The following is a 24,841-nucleotide window of genomic DNA, read 5'->3' as shown; positions in this document are numbered from 1 at the left end:
TTCCCTGGGCACCATATTAACAACCAGTTCTGCCAAAGTGAACAAACCATGAGTCCCCACCACCTTTTTGCACGGTTGCACTAGCTCCTGTGCCCTCTCTTGTTTCCCTGCCTGTAGCTGCATGCTGGCTCAGGAGCACAGGCAGGCTTTGGGGATAGGACAGCTGTAGGACTGCCAACCCTGCTGGGTTTGGAAAGCTTTGAGAGTGGAACCTGAGAAAGTGGGGTTTAGGAAGGGGAGGGACCTTGGTGAAGTATAACACCATGTAGTCCATAGCAGTCCAGAAGAAATAGAATAAATGTTTAAAATTAATGAATAATTAAAAAGCAATTGTTGTAGTCTGGAGATCAGCTGCAATTCCAGAAGATTTCCAGCCCTCACCTGGAGGTTGGCAAACCAGAAAAATGACATCAGACAGATTCAGAGGGCAAACGGCTGAGCGATCCTCACTGCCTCTCGCCGGGTCAAGATTCCAGTGGAAGGCAGCTACAGGTATTCATCTTACCATGCTGGGGCATTCCCCGCGCTTGACCATCCCCTGCAACGTAGGTTTTCTTCTGGCACCTGCTCACTCTCCAGTTAAACGATGATGCGCCAGCTTTCCAACTGGCTGTGCCATGGGCTGTACTCACCTTAGGCTCTATGGTTCGGATTGCTTGCTTTGTTGCCGCGATCCTGGCTATATATGCTCTTATTGCTTTTCAACAGCCCTCCTTCCATGACACAGCAGGATCCAGGATGATGGTTTTGTCCGTTAGAGTGCTGCTGACATCATCTGACTTGCTGAACAGAGCCTGGAGTGCTGAACTGAACACAATGATTCTCATCATGTAGAAGGAAGAGTCCTATTATTCATTGAACTGCCGTATCACCGGAAGAAACCAGGCAAGAACCTTCAGGGAACCAAAATATATCTGGTAAATCATTGCATGGATATTGGCTGTTGTTCATCCTAATATTTAAAACATCTATACATTCCACCAAGTCATAATAACCTACTAGCTCACCTGTTAATTTCTAAAGAGAATTTTGCAGGAATTTCAATTATATTTATTCTAGCATTAATGGCTTTGTGACTTAACTCTTGAAAAGACCATCCTTAGATCCTGGCGATCTGGCCAATTACCGCCCCGTCTCGAATCTTTCGTTTGCGGGAAGGTGGTCGAAACCGTCGTGTTGGAGCGGCTTCAGGGTTTCCTGGATTTCGAAGCATAAAGTTCGATCCCCTTCGAGTCCGGCTTCCGTGCGCAAACAGGCCGTGGGGAAAGAGACCGTTCTTGTCGCATGCCGGAGATACGCTCCGATAATACAGCTCCAGGCGCGAAGGCCGGATGGTGGCTGTTGGTATTATTAGACCTATTCACAGTGGTACGGTAGCGGTCGATCAGGACCTTTTGACCTACCGCCTGGCCGCTTCTGGAGTCACGGGGCACTATTCGTCAATGGATTACCTCGCGTTCCTCGGGGATCCGAAGTCCAGCAAGTGTGGTGTATAGGACCCAAAGCCTCCCGGCGGTCCGCCCGCTTCATTATATGGGGTGCCTCAGGGAGCGCTATTGTCCCTGCTGTTATTTAATATCTACCGTAGAGCCTTATGAAAGCTGGTACGGAGCGCGGGCGCTGATCTGTCATCCATTGGCCGCTTCGGTAATGCAAATAATTCTGTTGAATGGAGAGGAAGCGGTCACCACCTCTGCAGCTCCACTCAGCATTGTTTTAGAACTGGTTGGTTGCGGCGGAGCAGATTCAGCTTAATCGCATCGAAGACGGAGATCCTTTGGCTGACCCGTGGTAGAATTAGAAGATTTGTAGCCGCCCGGTGTGGGAGGGGGCCTTATTAGCGCCGGCCATTTCAGTCCACAGCCTGGAGATTACCTGGATTTCATCTCTTTCCGAAATGGGAGACCCAGTTGGCCCGTAGCCGGATTCGCGTTTTTCGCGCATCTTAAGCCGGGCCGGCGGTTGGTTCCCTTCACTCTCCCACGCGGGACCTAGCCACGCATTGATCCATGCGATTCACCTCCAGGCTGGACTATTGTAACTTCGCTCTACATGGAAGCCTGCATGCCAGTTGATCTGGAGGTTACAAACTGGTCCAAAATGCTGCAGCTCGGCTGCTCACGGGAGGTGCCTTCCGTGCCCATATTCAACCAATACTGCGCCGGCTGCGGTTGGCTCCCGGTTGAGTTCGAGGATGGAAATCTTCACCAAGGTATGGGTACTTGCAGCGGCTGGGCGCTACAGCGGCCTGGGACCCTCCTTGCAGCTTCGGGACCGCATTGCCCTTATGTCCCTACTAGGCCTCTGCGTACAGCAGAGGCCAAATTCACTAGTAGTCCCTGGCCCCTCCATGATGCGGTAAACATTACGCGGGACAGCACCTTTACAGCCCTGGCCCCTGCCTGGTGGGACACTCTTCCTCCAAGTTTCCGGGCCCTGCGGGATCTTGTTGGGAAGTTCCTCAGGGGCTGCAAAGAGCCGGAGTTATTCCTTGGACCTTTGGAGTGCCCAGCCGCTGATGGGTGCCCCCGCCTCCCCCCTTTGGGCCCACTACCATCTATGGGCCACTCTTTTTCTCCCTTTGGGAGAGTTTAGTTTAGTAGGAATTGTTATGGGCACTGCTATCTGTTGTTTATTAACTGCTGCATTTTTAACTTAAATTATTTATAGTTTATTCTGTACCTGTTATTTTAATGTTGTTCACCGCCCAGAGCCCTTTGGGGGTTGGGCGGTCTATAAGACCAATAAATAAATAAATAAATAAATAAAATAAGTTACAATACCAGGCCACATCATTCTCTCTTTTTTTAATAGTTGTGGGAAGATTTCCCAGAACTTGCTGAGCTAGTGGCAGTCACCTTTCTCAAAACTGGCACACTCATTTGGAAACATTCAATAAATTCCCACCCTAATCCTTTGGCATTTGAGCCTACCAGTTTCTTGGAACAGCATCTTCTGTGACATCAACACCATCAGTTGAAGCAGTTAAGTGCTTGTTTAATCTATATCACATAGGAATACTTTTTGGACTTAACAGATTTACACTTCATGTTGTGCATTCTTCACTAAGGATTGCCTCCATCATTGACTGAATGAAGAACAGCTATGATTCAGCTGTGAGGACAAAATAGAATATTGCTGAATGTTCACCCTTAAGACTAGACCCCATTCTTTTATGGTTAGACAGCTGTGTGGGAGGCACAAAATCATCCAAACCTGTTTTGACTCATAGCAATGTAGAAGGGAAGCTGTTCCTAGAAATCAGACACAGGTAGTTAGACAGGAGGAAAGAGGAAAGGAGTGAGCTGCTTGAAGCTGGTGAAGGTTCATTTGGACTTGCTCCATTGAATGTGCATTAAAGCTAGGATTGCCTATACGCAATGTTGTTGTCCACTGCATTCCCACTGAACCTGAAAGTAAACAGACTTTTCCAACTTACTGCAAGATTAAGCAAATTAGTAATATTAACTTAACCAAGTCAAATAGAAACTTATCTGACATAAAATCGGAACACCTCTTTCTTATTTAACATGAGAACAAAATTCACCTTCCCCAAGAAAATATGTTAGCTGCTGAATCTCCATAAATTAAATCTTTGAAGGAGGCAAAAGTTGTCTTGATTTGGAGAGAGTAAGGCAGATTATCTTATTTCTAGTGTATAATGTAAATGTACACAGATGAATCATAAGCTTGTAAAATACCCATGTACTGGTTCTCTAGGCTATATATACACATGTTAATATACACACATGATTCACGTGACTATAAAATGCCTATATACCACTTACCATCTCTACTAAATCCTGTCCCTACTTATCAAGATGGTGAGTGTTACAGAATATGTTTTAAATTACAAATAATCTTTAGTAAATATAGTCTGATCTATCTTGAGTGACATTCTATTAAATAGTCTTACTCAGGATTCCCAGCACTGCCTCAGCATATGATGGGAGATTTGGAAAAAGTACTTGGGGAGGGCAGAGTTTGGAGACAGTGTGATAGCACTTTGAGGTGATACTCCAAGCTGACTCTATTAGTTTACAATACAGAGTAGGGGAAATTCCTAGTGTGTCACTATGATAGACTGCACAGAAAAAGAGTTTAAAAGGTGCAGGTCTGTTAGTAGCCAGTGTGTTTACCTTCCAAAGTGAGGAATAAGCCTTAGAAACAGGGAAGTCACCTGATTGGACATGATATCCTGCACTCTGTTATGGTTCAACAACTGGAAGACACAGAGAAGGAGGACATCTCCCTGATAAGAAAAAATTGAGGGGCTTTTTGATTTTGGATGTCTTGTAGCGAACATCTAACTGCCTTTAACTGGCCTAAACATAACTTCTCTGAGGAGTAATTCAGTCAGTGTGTGTGTAAAATCTGACTGGTTCTACTGATGACAGCTTTGAGTGTGGGAAAGCAATATATATTACTCAGACTAGAGAACTGGTGGTAGTTTTTTGAGTGGCCACAGAGAGGTGGAAGAAACCCTCTTACCACAGGGGGCCAAGTAAACAAACAAGAAGGGAATAGATCTTCTGAGAGGGAAGAAGAATTCCTGGGACCAGTTAATCTGAAGTATTTGGTGTTTTGCTTTATTTTCCTCAAGAGAGTGTTTTATGTATTTTTGGGGTTTCTAACTGGGAAGGCTGTTTGTGAGGGTGCTGAATATATGTACCTGCCTGTGTTAGACCCTGTGTATAAAAATCCACAAGCCAGTACCATCATCTAAGAAACTGTACAATCTAAGCAATATCTGAAATAATATCGAAGCAAATTAAACTATAAGCCTGGCCTAAGAAGCTGAATTTAGTTCTCCTGCCTTATCTATATTTTCCTTCCATTTAAATATTTCCTATCCCCATCTCCTCTCTGTTAATAAACTTTTATTCTGTTTAATTTGAATCTTCCTCATTTTGTGAGAATCATTTTGTGCCTTGAGAAAAGGTTTGCCAAAATTTAAAAGCAATGAGCACCTTTCACCTTCTGGGACAGTTACAGGGCTGAGGTGAAGTGCTTTTATATATCACCACATGCTACCATATTAAGCAGCTCAGTCCCTGAAAAAAGGCAGGAAATCTGGCAAGCTTGGTCAGAGAGTGGTTAAGATCCCTAAGTGAGATAAGAAGATGAAAGGATCTGTCTCAGTCACAGTGTGGAGGCAGTTTTTTCTACTGATCCTCAGTTCCCTGGAAATATGAAATTGGAACTGGCAGTACATAGTTCCTCATCTTGAGCAGGTAAATAGGGGGTCTAGTATGTTTCCCCTTAATGCTACTACAATTTGCTGGCACATCCTGCTTCAGAAGCCAGTACAGGTCAGGCTGACAGAAACCAACTCTAACTTGGAAAATGTCTGGAGATTTGGAAAGTGGAGTTTGGGGAGGGGAAGGAGTTTAGCAGGGATGTGATGCAATGGAGTCTTCCCTTTCTTCCAAGGCAATAGATCTTTGGAGTCTCAAGATTAACTGTAATTTTAGGGACTAGCAAAGTCTATGATTACAGCGTACAAAGAAAAGCCTTTGACATTGTAATATTGAGGGACATTCAGGCAGCTTTCTGTAGCATTATAATGGGTTGTTATAGGTAAACAAACATGCCACTATTTTTATCTGAGAAATGCTGGAGGGTTGTTGGAATACTGGGTGGGAGAGATTAACAAATGTTTGTGGGGGAAATTAACGAGTAATTAGCTAATTAACAGGATATAGACCTGTTTTAAAATAGCCAGACTGAAGCCATATCTGTCTCCTTAATTAGCTGATTGTAGCAGAACATTTGCTGAACCAGGTTGCCCTGTTTTCCAGACACTATTTACTTTTACTATTGGGTTAGGGGCTACTGATTAAACAAGGTATAGGTAAACAATTACTCTTTAGCACCACCACCACCACCACCCCCAACCTTGCTTAGGTATCATGGTAAATGTAAAAAGGATTATCCTAACATGGCCAAAACAAATAGACTTGCAGAAAGAATTAATCTTCAATTTCTCACCCACCCACAGAGGCTGCCTTTGATTAACATATTACTGATGTAATCTGTTTATTTCATACAAAACCTTAAATTTCTGTATTTGTGTTGAGAGACTGCCTAAAGCACCCTCTTCTTGTACTTTGCAGATTTTATAATAAGTCTATAAACAATATTTTGTGTCCCTATTGATCTATTTTGCGGTTCCAGCTGAATGGACCTTCAAGAATATAGAATTTCTCCTAGAATATAGAATTTCTATGTGTTTTTCCTTGTCTACATATTGTGTATTGGTGGCTGGAGTGAGGACTGTGTGCTTTGTTTTGAATTCCTTAGCAAGTAGAAGAATAAGAACCTCTCTAAATTCAATGTGTCTTCTCCTACAATGTGTCTTCTTCTACAACAAACACGTCTCAGTCATGATCCTTCTACAGAGGCATCCATCTTGGCTGCAATGGGGATAGTGGTCATCACTCATGGAACAAGGCAATTTGTGTCAGTCACAGGTTTTTTTAAAAGACATCCTAGTCATCGTGATGGAACTCACTGACAATAGAAAGTGCCATTGAGTTCTCCTAGACACTTTCTTCTTATTTTGTATGTTCTCTTACCTTGACCTTGGAAAGTATCTGGTCCTCTGCAAAAATACAGGCATTTCTGAAGCTGAAGGAAGAAACAGGGTCAGGTCTACCACCAGGACAAAGGAAATTACTTACCTTGGGCAGCAGATGTTCAGATGTCATTAATGGGCAGCAAGGAGGATATTTATCCCATCTCTAGGGTCTGGCAATCTCCTGGAATTACACTGGTCTCTAGATAACAGAGATCAGTTCCCCTGGAGAAAAATGGCCACTGGATTCTATGGCCTTATAACAGACTGAGCTCCCTCCACTCACCAAACTGCATCCTTCTCAGGCTCTGCTCCAAAAATCTCCATGAATTTCTCAACTCAGAGTTGGCAACCTTAGCAGCAAATGGTTAACTATGTAATTGTTAGATTATGTTTAATACCATCAGAGGCATTATTTCAGGCACCAAAAGGTTATGAGCCATGTCAGAGGAGAAACAACAGGTGGGAATTATTATAAGTAATCTCATTCTGTCAGAAAGAGGTCTATGGATTGGATCGAGCAGTCTGTTATAAAAATGCACTGATAGTTAGGACCTTCCCTGTTTTGCCCTTCCCCAAGCAGTCATTTCCTTCACTGGGGAAGCTGATTCCTGTGGTTGCAGATTTCGCAAGGAGTAATAACCATGTCGTGAGGAGAGGAAAGGGGGTAATAACACCTGTCTGGCTTCTTCCAGCTCTGCTGTTGAATAGGCAGGATGGAGTGATTTCATGGTTTAAACAACAATTTATTTTTGGAGCAGGGATTCAGCCCCAATTACTTCACATCCTGACTCATGTTAGCAAATACAGTTTTCATTTCCTTCTCTTTATTGTCTGCAAGGTATCACCAGAGAACAAGCGAGAAATTCTTGAGGCTAATGCTGTGATGAGGAAAGAAATAAAGGGTTTGACTAACAGCCCAATCTAGAAAGGGCTGGCAGGCTGAGATGGCACACTCCAATGCTGCCCTGCCTCTCCACAGGGCTTTCCTGCAGCGCAGGAAGTCCAATAAAGTGAAAAAGAAAACACACCAAAGAATCCACCATAGGCAAGATTAGAGATATACCACGAAAATTGTGGCATATCATGGGGGTCAGCCAGGCACTTGAGGCCAACCAAGGTTGGCCCCACCCCACTCCACCCTTGTAATGCCCCCAGCCATGTTGGTGCAGCATTTTGCACCAGTGGGCCTGAGCGATGAAGGCAGCCTCTGGGTTGGGCACTGCAGAGCAACATGGGGCCAGCTGCCAGAATAAATACCCCTCTCACTGGTGCATTTGCCACTTGCACCGGCAGGATGGGCAACCACGCTGGTGCTGAGCTGACCAGCTCCAGAGGGGGAGTCACCCCACCCCTCTGAATCAGACTGCTCAGCAGATAATGTTGTTATAACATATCTTTAGACTTTTTTTCAGTCTGACCTACAGGACTGGCTTTAGTTGAAGGCCTCTGTCTAAATATAGACAAGGGTCAGGCCTCCTTGCTGCTCCTACTAGATTTATCTGCTGTCTTTGACATAGTTGACTATACAATGCTTCCACAAGGGGTGTTTGTGTGTGGTGGCATGTGCAACTAGTGTCCAGAACAAAATGATGTCTTCACAATGGTCAGCTAGCAGTCAAAACAGACTAAATATTTTTCCAATTTACTTCAACTAATATAATACAGATATTTGTCATTGAAGACTATTTACCATCAGTGTGGGACCTATTCTGGTTGATCCCATAGGGTACGATCTTATCCTCCATGCTATTCAATCTTTATGTAAAGCCCTTGGGCCAAATAATTCATAGTTTGGGGTCGACTGTCATCAATATTCAAAAAATACACAGCTAAATATATCCTTATCCAAATCTCCTAGTGATACAATAGAGGTCCTGCCTGGTTGCTGTGGTTAAATGGCTAAAAGCAAACTGAAACTAAATGCAGGAAAGTAAAAAAAAGGCAGACAATAGATAATGTAATTAAATAAATGCTGGGTGACTTCATCTACTCTCACATTAACTTGGGGCTTGAAGCATGCTGTAGAAATGTCTGTGAATCAAGACAAATAACAAGCATTTCTGTAAATATATTTGGAGCAGGAAACTGGCCAAGAATGCAGTTGGATTTTTGCATGACCCAGAAATAAAAGGATTGCTAAAGGGAGATAGGGAGATAGCAGAAAAGCTAAACAGACTTTTTTGCATCTGTGTTTAGTGTTGAAAATATAGGGGCATGTACCCAGGTCAACTCTTCTCAGGAAAGGAGTCTGAAAAACTGGATCAAATTGAGGTGAGAAGAAATTGGTGATAGACCACCAAGGAAGTCTAAAGTTGTAATCCAGATGCAGTCAATGGCAAACCACCTTTGAATGTCTCTTGCCTTGAAAGTCTCACTGAATCACGTAAGTCATCTGCAATTTGAATGCAAAAAAGAAAGAAAGAATGAAGTCTGAACTTGCTTTTTCCTGAGTGGGAAAGAGACCTTGGGGTCATAGTGAATACCTTAGTGAAATGTCTATTCAGTGAGCCACAGAGGTTAAAAATTCACTTTGCTGGATATTATTAGGAAAGGGATTGAAAATAAGACAGCCAATATTAAAATACTCCATCTAGATCCATAATGTGGCCTCATTTTGAAAACCGTGCACATCTTTGCTCCCTGACTATATTTCAAGAAGGATATTACAGAGCTGTAAAAAAAATGCAGAACAGCTCAACCAAGATGATTAAGAGGGTGGAGCACCTTTGCTAAACAGGAAGGCTGAAGAGTCTGGGATTTTTAGTTTAGAAAAGTGATGAGTGAGGGGGGACATGATAGAGGTTTATAAAATTATGCATGGCGTATAAGTAAATGGTTAGAAAAAAACATTTTTTCTTATTCTCACAAAATACTAGAACTCAAGGGCATCCCATACAGTCAAAGCAGTAAACCTCAGAATACCAGAGCCAGGAGGAAACATCCAGGGAATGCCTCGGCATCTATGCCCAGTTCTCCAGGTTGGTCACTTAGTGAAACAGGATGCTGAACTAGATGGACCACTGGTCTGACACATAAGGGATTGTTTTATGTTAAAGCAGAATGTCTGAATTCAGACATCACATAAAACAGGAGAATAGCTACTTATAACGGCACCTGGAGCCAACCTGGGTGCCACGCACCTCCCACATCTGCACCCTGCCTCTGTTGGGATGGGCTTGCAGTTAAAGACTGGCAAACAGAGTTTGCCCTGCCCCCAATCTCCACACAGAGGTTGGGAATGGGGCCAGTCATACTTACCCTGCCCCGATCTCCACATGGAAGTCAGATGGGGTCAGTCAACTGGCCCAGTACCCAGACTCCACGTGCAAGGGCCTGTTTGCGCTTAGTCTCAGTGAGGCTTGTATCCAGCCTGCCACTTAGAGCTGGACCAAGCCAGGCTGAAGCCAGGCTCAGACTGAATCCATCTGCTGTTGAGCCTATAGCTTTACACTGTTTGCTTCACCCCACCACCCAAGCTCCACCATGAAGCTTGGGGAGTGGAGCCAACAGTATGAAACTATTGGCTCAACAGCAGCTGGCTTCAGTCTGAATTTAGCCTCAACCAAGGCTTGAATAACAACCTAATTGAGGCCAAGCTCAAATGAGCCCTTGCTGCTCCCATCTCTACATGGAGATTGGTCATGGTCATGGAGATTGGTCATGGAGATTGGTCCTTTACAAATAAAGGAAAAGCCTAGATTGTTTTTCCATGCATGAAACATTAAGAAAACATTAAGCTAGTTGGGCTAACACAACTTCTAAGTAGAGATGGGAATGGGGAGACATGGAGATGGGGGTGGGGCAAGCCCAACTGGCTCGGTTCCCAATCTTCACATGGAGATTGTGTGCTGGGCAAGCTCTGCTTGCCAGCCTTCAACTAGCCCTGTCCTGAATTCCTTGGGGAGTTCCAGACCAGGCAACAATTACAAGGGGCCCCCACTATAAAAGCACCCCCAAGAAGTGGCTCCAGCCCCCTCGTACCCATCTGGTTACACCAGTGTGCATAAAACTACTGTGGTTAATTGACTAACTTTAGATCCTGGTTTGATGTACTGTAACTCAATCTAGTTAGTGGCCTGGGTTCAGACAACCACACTAAACATAGTTTAATTAAACAAGTGTGTTATGTGATTTCTGGACTGGGCCATTGTGTGTACTCATGCAAACAAAGTTCACAGATATTTGTGATGGATCCTTGGAAAGGCACATAACTAAATACTCGATTCATAAAATGACAGAACAAGTGCACAACAGGGCAAATAATGTCTAATGTCCCTAAATAACAGGCTGGTCCCGTAGGTCATGACTTGTACTGCATCTGCTATAGGATTCTGTCTGCAAGTGACTACAAATATAGAAATGCAGTGCTGTGAAGGAGATATGCTGTCTCTGAGCCTTATTGTTTTCCAGGTGTCCCAGCCAAAGCAAACATCCCAGATCAATATTTAAGGTGTGTGAATATAGAATTAGGGGTTTCAAGGGGTTCGTAGTCAAGGGATGATGTTTGTCTCTGTGACATTAGCCCACAGCAAGGGAAAGCATTCAACCTGGAAAAAAAAAAGTATTTTCAGCTAAGCACTGACATCGGCCAGGCTTAGTTATAATTTGGAAAAGTGCACCTAGAGCCAGTAATGTAATTACAAATAAAGGAAAAGCCTAGATTGTTTTTCCATGCATGAAACATTAAGAAAATTAAGGCATTCCCCTCCCGTCGAAATATTGACTGTAATTATAGATAGCAACTGGCCTGAGCAGCTATAAAATATTGAAAGTGCTTTTTCTATTGCCACCAACGATAGTTTATTATTTAGGCCTTCCACAAAGGCTGCAATTTAATGAAGTGCAATTTCACTGAACAAAGGGAAAGAGGCCATTACCACATTGCATTGTTGCCTTTTCCATGATTAGCATGAAACCACTCTCCAGAACAATGGGAACAGGTTTAAACTTGTTTTATTATACTTCTGTAATGTTAATTTGCCCTGAGCTTTACCACCATGTAATATCTTCTTGGAACAGAGGAAGGAACAAACTCAAAAATAGGATTGCTGGTTAGGGAGGGGTCCCCCCTTTTTTATGGCACATGGGAAAGGTTTCTGAGCATGGACCTGGGTGTGCAGAAAGGTTTTTTTTTAAAAAAAAAAACATGCTCTCCTGCCCCTTTAAAACAGTTTTAATTACTAGATTTTTGCCTGGGGAAAAAACTTCTATTTTAATGACTGTTTCTGAAAACAGGGAAAACTTGTCAAAATTTCATACATTTCAACAGCTGACAGATGGAAATTGACACAGTATTTTATCATGGGCAAAAAGGCAAAATCTTTTCTTCTTGCTTTTGGTGAGAACGAAGATGCACATTGAAAGTGCAATCCTAGGCAGAGATAAGTTCAATAGAAGGGTATAGCTTTGCTTAGAATTGCACTAGTTAGCGGTGCCTAATTAATTAATCCTTTGAATTTGTTTCTTACCCTGAACTAGACTACAGGATGATCTCTTGCTATTTAGGCAGCTGTTTTCATATGAATTTTAAAACATAATATATTATGGGAGAACCTGATATATGGATTCTGTTTTGGACGAGCATGCCTAGGACAGATGAGTGTATGAAGCTGCCTTATATTGTACCTCTGCCTGCCAAGATAAAGCAAGTGGTGACCAGAAACAGGTCCTTTTCAGTGGCAGCACTTCCCAGTTGGAAAGTCCTCCTCCTTGAGTTATCCTGGCTCTTACTTTAAGATCCCTCAGGAGGCAGGCTAAAGCATTTTTCTTTATCCAGGTTTTTAATTAAGGAAAACCATCTTTTAAAGCTGTTTTATGGACTCCTTCTAGCCTGAGGAATGGTTTATTAATTTCTTGCTATACTGTTTTGTTTTACAGGTTTTTCCCCCGGGGTTGTGACACTATTGGCCCATTTTGCCCAGTACTTATAGGGTATAATTATTGGCCTTCTGACACCAGTAGGATATCAGAATTTTTAGGATATTGAATTTAAGATAGTTTTATTTTTTAAAAAACAAATCCAGTGGTATTTTCCATCCTTATATTTAGTTGGGGGGGGGGGGCTGCTTCCTTATGATGGGCCCTCAGGGAAGTTTTGGAATAGATAGAATTGGAGAAGATACCAAATTTTGGAAATACCAAAATTGTTGGAATTTTGAGGATTCAGGAGGCTTTCTGGGCTCAGGCATGTAAATTTTCAGAGAAAATAGTAACTATTTATTAGATCACTTATCATGTTATTCTTATTCAGTCTAAATAGCAGCTCAGATAAGGCATGACATGCCTCACTGCATGACACTAAAATGACATGGGCCAAGAACTCCTTCATGACTGGTTCTGGTGGGTTTTCCAGGCTATGTGGCTGTGGTATGGTAGATCTTGTTCCTAATGTTTCACCTGCATCTGTGGCTGGCATCTTCAGTATCACAGAGAGAAGTGTGTTACACACTGTGTCCAGTGAGAAGGGAACATTTACTGGGGTATATTGTCCATGTCCCAGGGTGGGGAACCAATCAGTAAGTGTTTGAGTGGAACTTGAGTCCTTCATGACTCTTTGCCTTTACAAATCTTCCTTACCCCTGTGCATGGGAGCATGGCAGCTCAGAGCAGCTTTGTACAGATAACCAGTTTAAATGAGATGCTGTTCAAATGCAAAGTTCCTGTGGGGGGGGGGTGCTATTGCCTCCCATGCTACTAAACTCCAAGCCTATGGAAAACCTTGGGAGGGGAGGGCGGAAACATTGCTACAACAAACCAGCACTGTACTGATACCCTTGCCACTGTAAATAATGATTTCATTTTATTTCCTTCCAGTGGAGAAGCGTCTTACATTTTAATCACTCCGATAAAATATCTACCAGAATGTGGCATTTGTAAAAACTGGTATTGTAGCTATGGGTTTCCATACCAAGCTCCTAGAATTACATACAAATTGCAAACAAAATAATGTGATTGAATAGATAGGGAGGGTGTTTTATTATAAGAGGTGGAAATAACAGGTTTGGGGGAAGGATTCAAGTACCACAGCATGAGCACTGCCAGTGGGAACAAAATAACAGCTGTGGGACTAGACCTGAAAAATATTGGAATTTATTTTGGAAGTTAACTTTCATTCTCTTTCATTCTGTTTTAACCGGGAGAAAATTTTACATTCATTGAAGATATGGAACATGTGCACTTTGCCACAGCTGTCAGCTTCCTCAGTTGCTATCTGTTTCTACTTTACCAAGGCCCCTGTGTACACTGAGGAAACATGACAAAAATCTGTCTGGATGTGGTAGTCCAGTTGATGGTGAACTGTCTAAGAAAGTCCTTGGAGGTTTCAAGGCGGATATATGGATTTGTTGAGGTCTGGCATCCCAGCTTAGCTGGTGATGGAGTCAGGAGGCTAGTGGGCACTGTTCACAGAAAATATTCTATCTAATCAAGGGGGTCAAGTAACTGAAGAAAGTAAAAGCAAATACACACAAAAAGTAAAAACTGCCAAGCCGTACTTATTTAGACTTTGTTCCGCCTGTGCAACTGGGCACATTCGGGCAACAGGTACTCTCCAACCATTTTGATTGGCTGCGATGAGTTCAACTTCATCCCATGAGACGTGAGCCTCATTTAGGTCTTCTTTGAAGGTCTGGTACCATGTCTTCCATGGTCTACCTTGCTTTCACTTTGCCCCATAAGGTACCTATCGCATTGCAGTCTTTGAGTGACGGTGACCTGATCGGTGTAGGATGTGCCCAGCAAGATGCAATCATTGCTCTGTCACAATGAAACCCATGATAAACTCAAATTATACATATTGAAGGTTTTCTCACTCACATCTACCGCTGTACAACCAAAATGCAAGAAACAGAGCAATAGCCTCCTTGATACACTCACATACAAAAAAATGCTAATCCCCACCCCCACCACCCAGGTATAATCACAGAGGGCAGCACCTAGTCAAGTAACACATAACATAAATGTTGTGAACCTTGGCCTAGATTAGAATGCATTACAGAACAGTGCTGTGTAGTGTCAGAAATATGACAAGCAACATTTTTCCACCTTTTCCAAAATATGCTTTACAAGGAGAAATGGTAAATAATGATTTATGGCTACTGTGGGTGAAGAGAGGGAGGGTAGCCCAGTGTGAAAAACAAAGGGATTCAACTGCATGAAGAAATTTGTTCCCATATGACAAGTGATACTTTGGAACATTTACAGCCCGGTCCAGACGAACTGAGGAAACTGACAACGCTCACAGGGAGCAGCGGAGGGCTGCACCAACATGTTTGCTCCCTCTGTCAGTGCAAGGGGCACCCCCACTGGTGTGGGGCACAGGTGCTGGTGACCCGTCACCCTCCAGCTTCATAGAGATGTAACTCAGAAGTTGGGGCTACCGTGGAGCAATGTCACCATCTGCTCAGATGCTGGCATGAGGTGTGTGCTGGGGCATTCCTGGGGGTGGAGTCAATGTTAGTTGGCTTGCACAGGAACATCCCCCCCCCTGGTAATGCAGACTTATGCTGCATGAAAGTGCAGCATAAGCTTGTTTGTCTTATGGGGCAATTCAGGCAGTTCGAAGGATTTAAACTTTCCCTCCTTTCCATGCTGACTGAAGCCTCTGTGTGGGTTTCCACACCAAGCACCTGAAATTACATACAAACCACAATGGATGCCTCAACCACAGAGCTGGCAGAACATTTCCGTCTTACTGCCTTGAAGATCCTCCAGGGCTCAGGTCTCAGGTGACAGAGAGTTCCACCAGGTGTGGCCAAAGATGAAAAAGCTCTGGCTCTGGAATCAAATGAGGACAAGGACAACCAGCAGATTGTTTTCAGTAGCATGTAACATCCTCCAAGGGTTGTATTGGATGAGGTGGTTCTGTAGGTACAACAGTCTCAGATGTTTTAGGGCTGAGATTCCTGAGAGGGTCCTTCTTGCAATGGGTGGTAAGTTGGTGCTCAAATGAAAAAATCCTGAATGGTGTGGGACAAAATGGCAGTGAGGATTAGGGGGAGATAGCCTGCCACTTCAAAACTGTGTTGTACTAAGGCAACCCTATGGCACTGAGTAGGACTCAACTATAGAAAACTAAACCACTATCTATTGCTTCAGGAGGAAACATTGGTTGGGACATCAGCGATATGAGGGAAATTAATTTTTATGAAATAGTTTTTAGACTTAGTGTAAGCTCAGGCTTCTGGATTCTCAATGAAGGACTGGTCTGTGGCCTACACCTGCCATGATGGGGTGCCTGAAAGCAGCAGAGAAACGTGACTTCACATTGCAGTGATACACAGGGAGGAGAGGCAAGTTGGGGGCAGTCACATGTTCTTCAAAATGTTGAGCCTCACAGTATGTCCAAGGAACATTGGTCTGTGCTACCATTAGTGGGAGAAATCACAGGTCCCCTTTTTCCACAGCTGACTACAATTTTAGCTGAACTTACAAAAGATTTCCACCAGAGTATTATTAATATTTTGATTTCTAATATTATTCAGTATTATTATTCCTATTATTGAGGAATCACTGAATTGTCTTAACTTAAGAGTCATGTATGTAAGTGCATGTTTGTGAATCATGATGGTCACCTCTTGTTCCGTGCTGTGGAAACTCTCCACCATGTTATGCAATAGTTTTCCATGGACAAAACCTCAGCCTCCCTATTTCCCCTTGCTAAACTTTTCCTTTCAGGTCCTTCTTCTTACAAGGCTATGAGCTCTTCTATTTGCAGCTGAAATCAGCAAGTTCAATCTCGCTTGGCAGCTTGCATGCCACCCTCCAAGGCCTCAGGACAATGGTCAATTACTTTAAAATGTTCCACATTTGTTTTGCTATCCCTGATTTCCAACAAGTTGCCACTGCAGAAACAAGAGCTAATGGAAAAGCTATTTGCATTGAACTTAGACTATGAAAGAACTCCTTGCAAACCTAGGTGGTGCCACTATTTTCTCTTTCATAAAAACTCAGTTCAGAACAGATTTTTTAAAAAAAAAAATCCTGTGATTTAACCCTTCAGTACTCATTCCTCAATTGAAATCAGTCCCAAACACATGATGGAACAGCATCTGCAACTGCTCATACTCAGTCTTCGCCGTCCTTGCCCTATTGAATCAATGTCCGGCAATACACTTACAGTGCAATCCTATGCAGAGTTAACTCCAGTCTAAGCTTACTGAAATGAATGGGCTTAGCCTCCCAGGTTGTTTGGGGCTCAACAGACACAAGATAGGAAAGTTTGACTCCCAGAATTCATGGTGTACCTGGTGTGTTGGTTTCTTTCTAGGGTAGATGAGGGCTACTTTATGCATAATTACTGATCAAAGGGGTTTTCTGTTTTCCTTTCCCTTGTCTCCTAGGAAACAACAGCCCTGTTCACAAGTTACAATGAATGCACATACAATATGTGTACAATGTACATTTGATTTGTCTTTATTATGTGTGTTGAATAATTCACACATTGCTTTCAATACATGTACAGTTGGACATGTGATTGAAACCGCACATTTATCTTGGTAACATGGCTACACATGTATCCCTGGTGAGATTTGTGAAGTGAATGCACATTAAATCTTTCTTACAAACAAATGTTCACTGTAACATATGAAGAAGGCTACTATAATGGGCTTTACTATTACCATCAGGGAAACAAATGCCTCTAAATATAGGAATAGGGGGTGGGCACATGCTGGAGAGTAATTACAGATTTCATGACGGATTTCCTGATAGTGCCATGAACCTCCATTTAGAGAAGGCATCCCACTCTCTGGGGTTTCAGATAACATGTGGTTATCTCTCAGGAATAGTTCAGTTTCCGGCCAGCTCACATGTCTGGTTTGGTAGCACTGTTGAACAAAGCAGGACTTTTTAATGTTCCATTGTTGCAACAGACTACTGTTACTACCAATCATAGCTAACAAGATAGGTAGAAACTATGGTTTAGAATCCAAGTTGAGTGTCCACTAATGAACTACAGAGTGCTGGACAAATGCCACTGAAATTTAATCAAACCTTGGTTTATAAGATGAAGACATTGTCATGTCTGAACATCCTTAGACATAACTAACAACCACCCAACTGCCATTTCTAAATGCAGTGCAATTTCAGCGGAATGAAATGCCGTGCAATTTCTAAATTATTATTCTGAAGGTTTTGTGGAGAGAGGGGAAAGTCCCATCATTTTTCCCGTTGCAATGGGAATGGAACATTGCAAAGGTTAAACCAGGTCCATGGGTGCAGATGTGAGGAACAGAGTGTCATATATTTGCTGAGACACTATGGGTGTGATCACCAGCTGCACTATGATAGTTGGGACTGTGATGTAAGTCTGGGATGACATAAATGGTTAAATTGATCTACCCCAAATGGACTTTTCTTGTGCATTACAATCAGTTAAAAGAACCCTTCAAGATTGACAGTTTTCATCAATCATGATCTTTGTTAATGATTAATTTTAGAAAGCAAATTGAAGATGGAGGATTAACATGGGTATAACAGATCTGTTTTCAGCCATCTCTATATAAAGCACAGATTGGGACCAGCAGCATCTCCACTGTAGCAAATTACAGGTATTGAGGTTTTCAACTATACCAAGGTTTTCAACTAGACACTGACAATGTGCAGTAGCCCCATGCTTGGCTCTTCCTGTTTATCTTAGTGTTTATGTTTTCTGCTTCCTCTATCAGGTGCAGTTTCACCACTGCAGCAAACTTGCTCCAACACATTCATTACAATTACCCTGTTCGGTCCTTGCTTGACAGGCTAGCTGTATGGCAAGTGAGACATTATCTGTGACACTTCATCCTTCTTCTGACAAATGGAGTCAAATGCCAGAGTGTGCTATAATTTACAAATTAGATAGGAGCTTCGATGTTTATGGAGGAAGTAAAGAAGAGAATTGCTGAGAAGACATCTGAAGATAGATATGTACACACAAACACACAGAGGAGAAACTATGTGGAGTTGTTTTAAAACATAACTTTGAAAAAAAGAAAATGGCAACCCATCTGTCACACCAGAATTTATAGGGGGTTCATTAATGAGGAATTTGATAATGAGGTGGTTATTTATAGAATGCCTTTCAACTAATAAGTCCCTGAGGCAGTTTAGGGAACAATACAATAAACGTTTAGAAAAACAGTAAAATACAACAAAGCATTAGTTAAAATATGAGCAGCAGTGCCTTGAATCAACAGCCCTGGGCCAGGCTGGCAAGAAGGAGCCCCCACTGCCTTGTGATCCCATTAGTAACACCGGGGGTGGGTCGCAGCCACCTGCTTTTCCTGGCTCTCTGATTCATGGGGGAATGTGAGTGGTGCAAGCTGGGTGACCTGGGCAGTGGCACTGAGGCCAGGAGTACCATTTGAGGATGCTGCCTGCATCAGCTAGAGCACTTGGTGCCTCTGTTGCAACACCCTAGGTTCGCTGAAGAGGGGACTGTCCCTTCCACTCAGGTAGGGAAGGTATTTCAGAGGTAGCCAAGTTGGTCTGCAGAAAAACAACTCAATTTGAGTTTAGTAGCACCTTGGAGACTGACAGATTACTCAAGGTCTGAGTTTTCAAGAATTAAAAAGCTCATGCTTTGAAAATCTTGTTGGTCTCTAAGGTGTTAATGGACTCAAATCAGACAAAGAAGGGTCTTTCTCAACATCTACTACCAGATACCCTTTTGTTAGAGATGTCAAGGATTGAACCTAGACATTTTATAGGCAAAGTTTGCAGGCTAATCTTGAGCCACAGCACCTCCCTTTAATCATTGAACTGTAACCCATGGGTTATATTGTTGGAATCTCATGCTGTTGTTAAGCACACAGAGGAACAAAGTTTGCTGAGGGAAAATAAGCATGGCTTCTGCAAAGGGAAGTCCTGCCTCCCCAATCTTTTGGAGTTCTTTGAGAAAGTTAACATGGATATTGGTAATGCTGACTCAGTGGACATTGTATTCTTAGACTTTCAACAAGATACTTCACTAAAGACTCCTGAGTAAGCTTAGCAACATGGGTAAGAGGATAAGTCCTTTCAGATATTAAAAAAATGGTTAAACAAATCAAAGCAGGCAGTGGGATTAAATGGACAGTTCTCTCAGTGGAGAGGAGTAACCAGTGGTATCCCCCAAGGGTCAGTATAGGGGATGGTGCAATTTAAATTGTTCATAAATGATCTAGACTGGGGTTGAGTGCTGTATTGACACAATATTATTCAGAATGGTAAAAATGAGGCTGACTGTAAGAACTTCAGGAGGATATTTATAAATTGAGTGAGTGAAGTTTATTGTAGTTAAGTTTAAGGTAATGCATACTGTAGTTAAGTGTAAGTTAATGTATACTGAAACAAAAATACCTCCAACTTCCAGTATATACTAATGTGGTCTGAACTTGATGAGATTGAGAAGGAAAGAGACTTTGAGGTTGTAGTGGACTTCAATGAAAATGTCTACCCAGTGTACCTCAGAGGTGAAATATACTCTGTACTGGAGATTATTAGGAAAGGGACTGTACATGAGATAGCCTATATTATAATGCCCTTGTATCAATCTATGGTGTAGCCCCATTTGGAATACAGTATGCAGTTGGCGTATCTACCTAGGGACAAGGGTACCCCTTGTCCCCAGGCGCCACTCTTCTGGTCACGTGGGGGGGGCGCAAAATCGGCCCTTCACATGACCAGGAAGTCCTGCTGCCTCATTCGCATGCCTCAACCCCACTGGAGACATGCAAAAATGATGAGGCAGCCTCCAAGCACCCTCAACCCCACCCTGGACTCCCCCCTCCCTTCCCCTCTGCCGGCTGGGCTCCCAACCGACAGCCTGCAGTCTCTTCTGACCTCCCCTCCGGGCAAGTCAGAAGAGACTGCACTCCCGGCCTTGAAGACTTGCTTTTATAAGCACTGAGGCCGGGGGTGGGGCTTGGGGAGCAGGAAGTCCCATCCCTTCCTGCTCCCCAAGCCCCTCCCACTGGCCTCAGTGCTTATAAAAGCAGGTCTCCGAGGCCAGGACTGCAGCCTCTTCTGGCCTGCCTGGAGGGGAGGTCAGAAGAGACTGCTGGCTGCTGGCTGGGAGCCCAGCGGGCAGGGGGGTCTTGGGGGGGGGTGGGCACCCTAGACCTTTCCCATGGCCATGGTGACATGGGCGGGGTCGAGGGCAGTGGGGGGCATCAGGGGCAGAGCCAGGGGCCGGGGCAGAGCCTGGGGGCATCCTGGAGACAATTTGTCTCCGGGTGCCATTTACCCCTGGTACGCCTCTGTGCAGTTCTGGTAACTGAATGTCAAAAAGGACATTGCAGAACTGGAAAATGTACAGAAGAAAGAAACCAGGTTGAAGCACCTTTCCTATGAGGAAAGGCTAAGGCATCAGGGACTTTTTATTTTAAATGAAAAAAAATAACTGAGAGGGGTTATAACAGAGATTTATGAAATTATGTATGGAGTAGAGAGTACAGGGAGATAACTTTTTATCCCTCCCCTGCAACAGTACAACTTAGGGGCATCCAATGAAATGGTATTTGGGGCAGATGATGTACTGATGGCCACAGGTACAGATTGCTTTAAAAGGAGGTCAAACAAATTTATGGAAGATAGGTCTATCAGTGGCTACTGGCCATGGTATCTAAAGGGAATCTCCATATTAGGAGGCAGTAAATCTCAGAATAGTAGTACCAAGTGCCATCATCAGGGAAAGCCTGAGCCTCTAGAACCTATTGTGGACCTTCCAGAATAAATGGTTGGCCACTGTGCGAGACAGGATGATGGACCAGATCAGGGGTAGGGAACCTGCGGCTCTCCAGATGTTCAGGAACTACAATTCCCATCAGCCTCTGTCAGCATATTGCCCAATTGTGGCCCATGCTGGTAGAGAACTTTGATGGAATTATGGATTCCTAATTTATCTGGAAAACCGCAGGATTCTGGACCAGATAGATCAGTCCTATGATCCAGCACAGTAGCTTCTATTTTCTGAATGGTACCATCCTTAATAGTACCGAAAATCTTTCATGGCCATCATGAACAGCATTTATTATGCCCGTTCAAGTTCCAAAATAAGCCTGATTTGTCACCTAAATTGTAGTCTGTTGCTTGATACAATAGAATGTGAAGCTGGTCAGGCTCATGAAAAATAACTCTCAGTTTATAAAAAGGAAAGAAAATAGTAATAGAATTTTCTATGCTTTTATGGAAAGTGACATTATTCTAGCAATAAAATATTGCAGTTAAGCAGGTCTTGTTCTTGGATAGTTACCTTTAACACTACAAATGGCCATCTGTGGCTTGTTGGCAGTAAAAAATTATAATGGCCAATATCCATATGATGTGTTTTATGAACATGGTTTTGAACACAATGGATGGAATATGCTGGAGTTTAAAGGTCTCCCGCTGGCATTGAAAACCAACTGATAAAACTTCCTCATCATCAAGGAAGGACTGCTTGGAAATTAGAAATGTCTATCTCCAGCATGTTACCTGTTAGAAGCAGGTAAAATGGATGACAGAAACAAAATTCATAAATGTTGCCAAGCTGTTGAATATCAAGATGTGGATGAACAGTAGCCGCACTGTTTAGATCTCTGGCTCTGAAGTATTTTCTTTTATTCCAGAAGAGCAAATTGGGGATACTGCATTTTTAAAAAGTCTTGCATATAATATCCAGGAATTGATTGTGTGTTTTGTTATTATTTCAGACTGCCAGAATCTGCAGTAGCTTCAGATTTTATTATTACTGTGGAAACGGCCTCGGTTCTGTTCCCAAGCCAAACTGTTTCTGGTGCCCTGTGCCTGGCCAGAACAGAGTGGGAGAGTCACAAGCAAGGTTTAACAGTTCAAACCAAAGGTTTAATATTTAGAAGAATGGAGATCTTAACACCTCCCAGGGTCTGCCCAAAATAAAGTACTTGCTTGAGTGGACAGTAGAAGCTGTAGACTTTTGTACTTTCTTTGACTGCTTCCAGGAAAGTCCACTTCTTTAAGTTCCTTGAGTCTTTATTTGGCTACTATTCTCTGTAAACCTCAACTTTATGCTCTATTTACAGCTTTGACGTGGCAAAATACTGCTGCCTCCTGACTTCTCAGGCACCTGTACTGAACTGAATGGAGTTAAACAAAGGCATTGCTGGGAGATAACAGAAAGACTGCCTCTTGAGAAACTTCTTAAAGGGACAGGGGCTAACTAAAATTCCCTCCCTTTGGAGATTATACAGAGCACTAAACCCATGCTAGCTATGGGAAACTGATACTTAACAATGAAAATAATAAAGGCTTCTGTGGGGGCATGGCAGCCTCCATAGTGGCACCCTAGGAATTTCTCAATGCTTCTAGAGAATTCCTAGAGCATCACCTAAAAGTGATGTCACATCCTCCCCAGGCACTGCCCTCAAAATCTCCTTGCAGTTGCCAGTGCACAGCTCTAGGGAACCATGATCACACCCTAGATGTGATAATTATGGACACTTATGTGATCATGGTTGTGCCAGGGGGCAGTCAGGAGTCAGCAAGTAAAAGAAGGGCTGGTACCACAGTTGCATATTATTACTGTGGAAATGGCCTCTGTTCTGTTCCCCAAGCCAAACTGTTTCTGGTGCCCTGTGTAACCCTGTATAACCCTGTATAAGTTGACCCTGTATAAGTTGACTGGAACATGAATGTATGGCTTGGGAAATACCCCTGAGTGAGGGAGCTAGGGCCTGGAGACTGGCGTTGGGGCATTCCCAAGAAGTGGAAGATACACCTTGATGTAGCTTGGGGATAGAGGGTGGAACAAAAGGGAAAGCAATATTTATTTATTTACTTCACTTATAGCTCACCTTTCTCCTCAAAGCAGCTTACATCATTCTCCACTCCTCCATTTTATACTTGTAACAACCCTGCGAGTTAAGTTAAGCTAAGAAGTGCCTAAGAAGTCAGTATGTGACTGGCCCAAACAAGCATCCATGGCAGAATGGGAATTTGAACCTGTTTCTCCCAGATCTTAGTCCACCACTTTAACCACTACATCATATTGTTATATAACAATAAAGAGTGTTATGGTATATCTTGCTTCTGTGTGCTGTTGTCAGTCTCCTTACCTGACCTGATGGTACTGCCAACTATAGTAGGTCCCTCTTGAGTAATCACACCTTGTTCTCCTTTCTTTGTTCCATACCTTTTATTCTGGATTATGTAACATTATGTTTATCTGAGTGGCTGTTCCTAATCACAACAACCCTATGAGGTAGGTTGTTCGCCTGAGAAACAACTCCAAACCAGTGCAAGTGGGTATTAAGCATGTAAATCTCTCACAAATCACCCCCAGCAAAACATTTACCAAACACATGTCAGCATCATCTCTCACAAAACACCTCCAGTGGAATCCACCCCCAAACAGCATCACTTTCAATGGTGTTTAAACTAGGGAGCTCAGATTCTTCTTCTACCTTGCAGGGAGAATCTGGGGTCCCCGGTTAAAACAAAATTGAAAGCAATGCTGTTTGGGGGTGGATTCTCCCCCACCCTGAAACAGCATCACTTTTTGAGGGTTGGAGATTCAGATGAAACAAATACCAGATTCAGCCAGAATCTGGGCAAATTTGGGCACATTTGGACAAAAATTGTCCGATTATGTCCTGCCCAAATATGAACAAATGTGAATGCAAGGTATTTGGGCTTTTGGGAGGTATTTTTGGTGTTTTTTCGGCCTGCAGGGAGTGCATTTTTAAAGCTAGCGGCACCATGATTTCAGGGCATCACCCATAGACTGCCCTGATGATACCACCCGAGTTTGGCGATGTTTGGTTCAGGGGCAGCAAAGTTATGGACGCCCAAATGGAATACCCCCATCCCCATTGTTTTCAATGGGAGCTAACCTGAGATGGGGGCTACCCATTTGAGGAACCATAACTTTGGTCCTCCCGAACCTAACTTCACCAAACTTGGTTGGCATCATAGAAGGGTCCAATTTTATGTGCCCCCAAAAGGCTTATTTTGTTTTCCCGCTTCTGCACATGAAGCCTGCTGGCTGAGTTCTCTCAGAATTTCTCAGTGCCCCCACTCACCCCCAAAAGCAAATCTCACCAAGCTTGGATGTTATTACTTAAGGCCTTTTGGAGCCACCTTGAAAGTCTGGCACCTCTATCTTCAAAAATGTGTGGTCACTGCTTACACACTCAGAGATTCTCCAGAATCTGCCAGGCTTTTCAGCAAGTTCTGTGGTGGGAAAAATTATTTTTCCCACCATAGACTTCAGTGGAGCTTCCTGTTATGCCCAGCTGGCTCTGTGGTAGAGGTTTTAACAGGAGGCATTGTGGTAGTGGTCTT

The sequence above is a fragment of the Sphaerodactylus townsendi genome, linkage group LG01 (assembly GCF_021028975.2).
Source record: "Sphaerodactylus townsendi isolate TG3544 linkage group LG01, MPM_Stown_v2.3, whole genome shotgun sequence".
NCBI lineage: Eukaryota > Metazoa > Chordata > Lepidosauria > Squamata > Sphaerodactylidae > Sphaerodactylus > Sphaerodactylus townsendi.
This window is presented reverse-complemented; position numbering follows the sequence as displayed.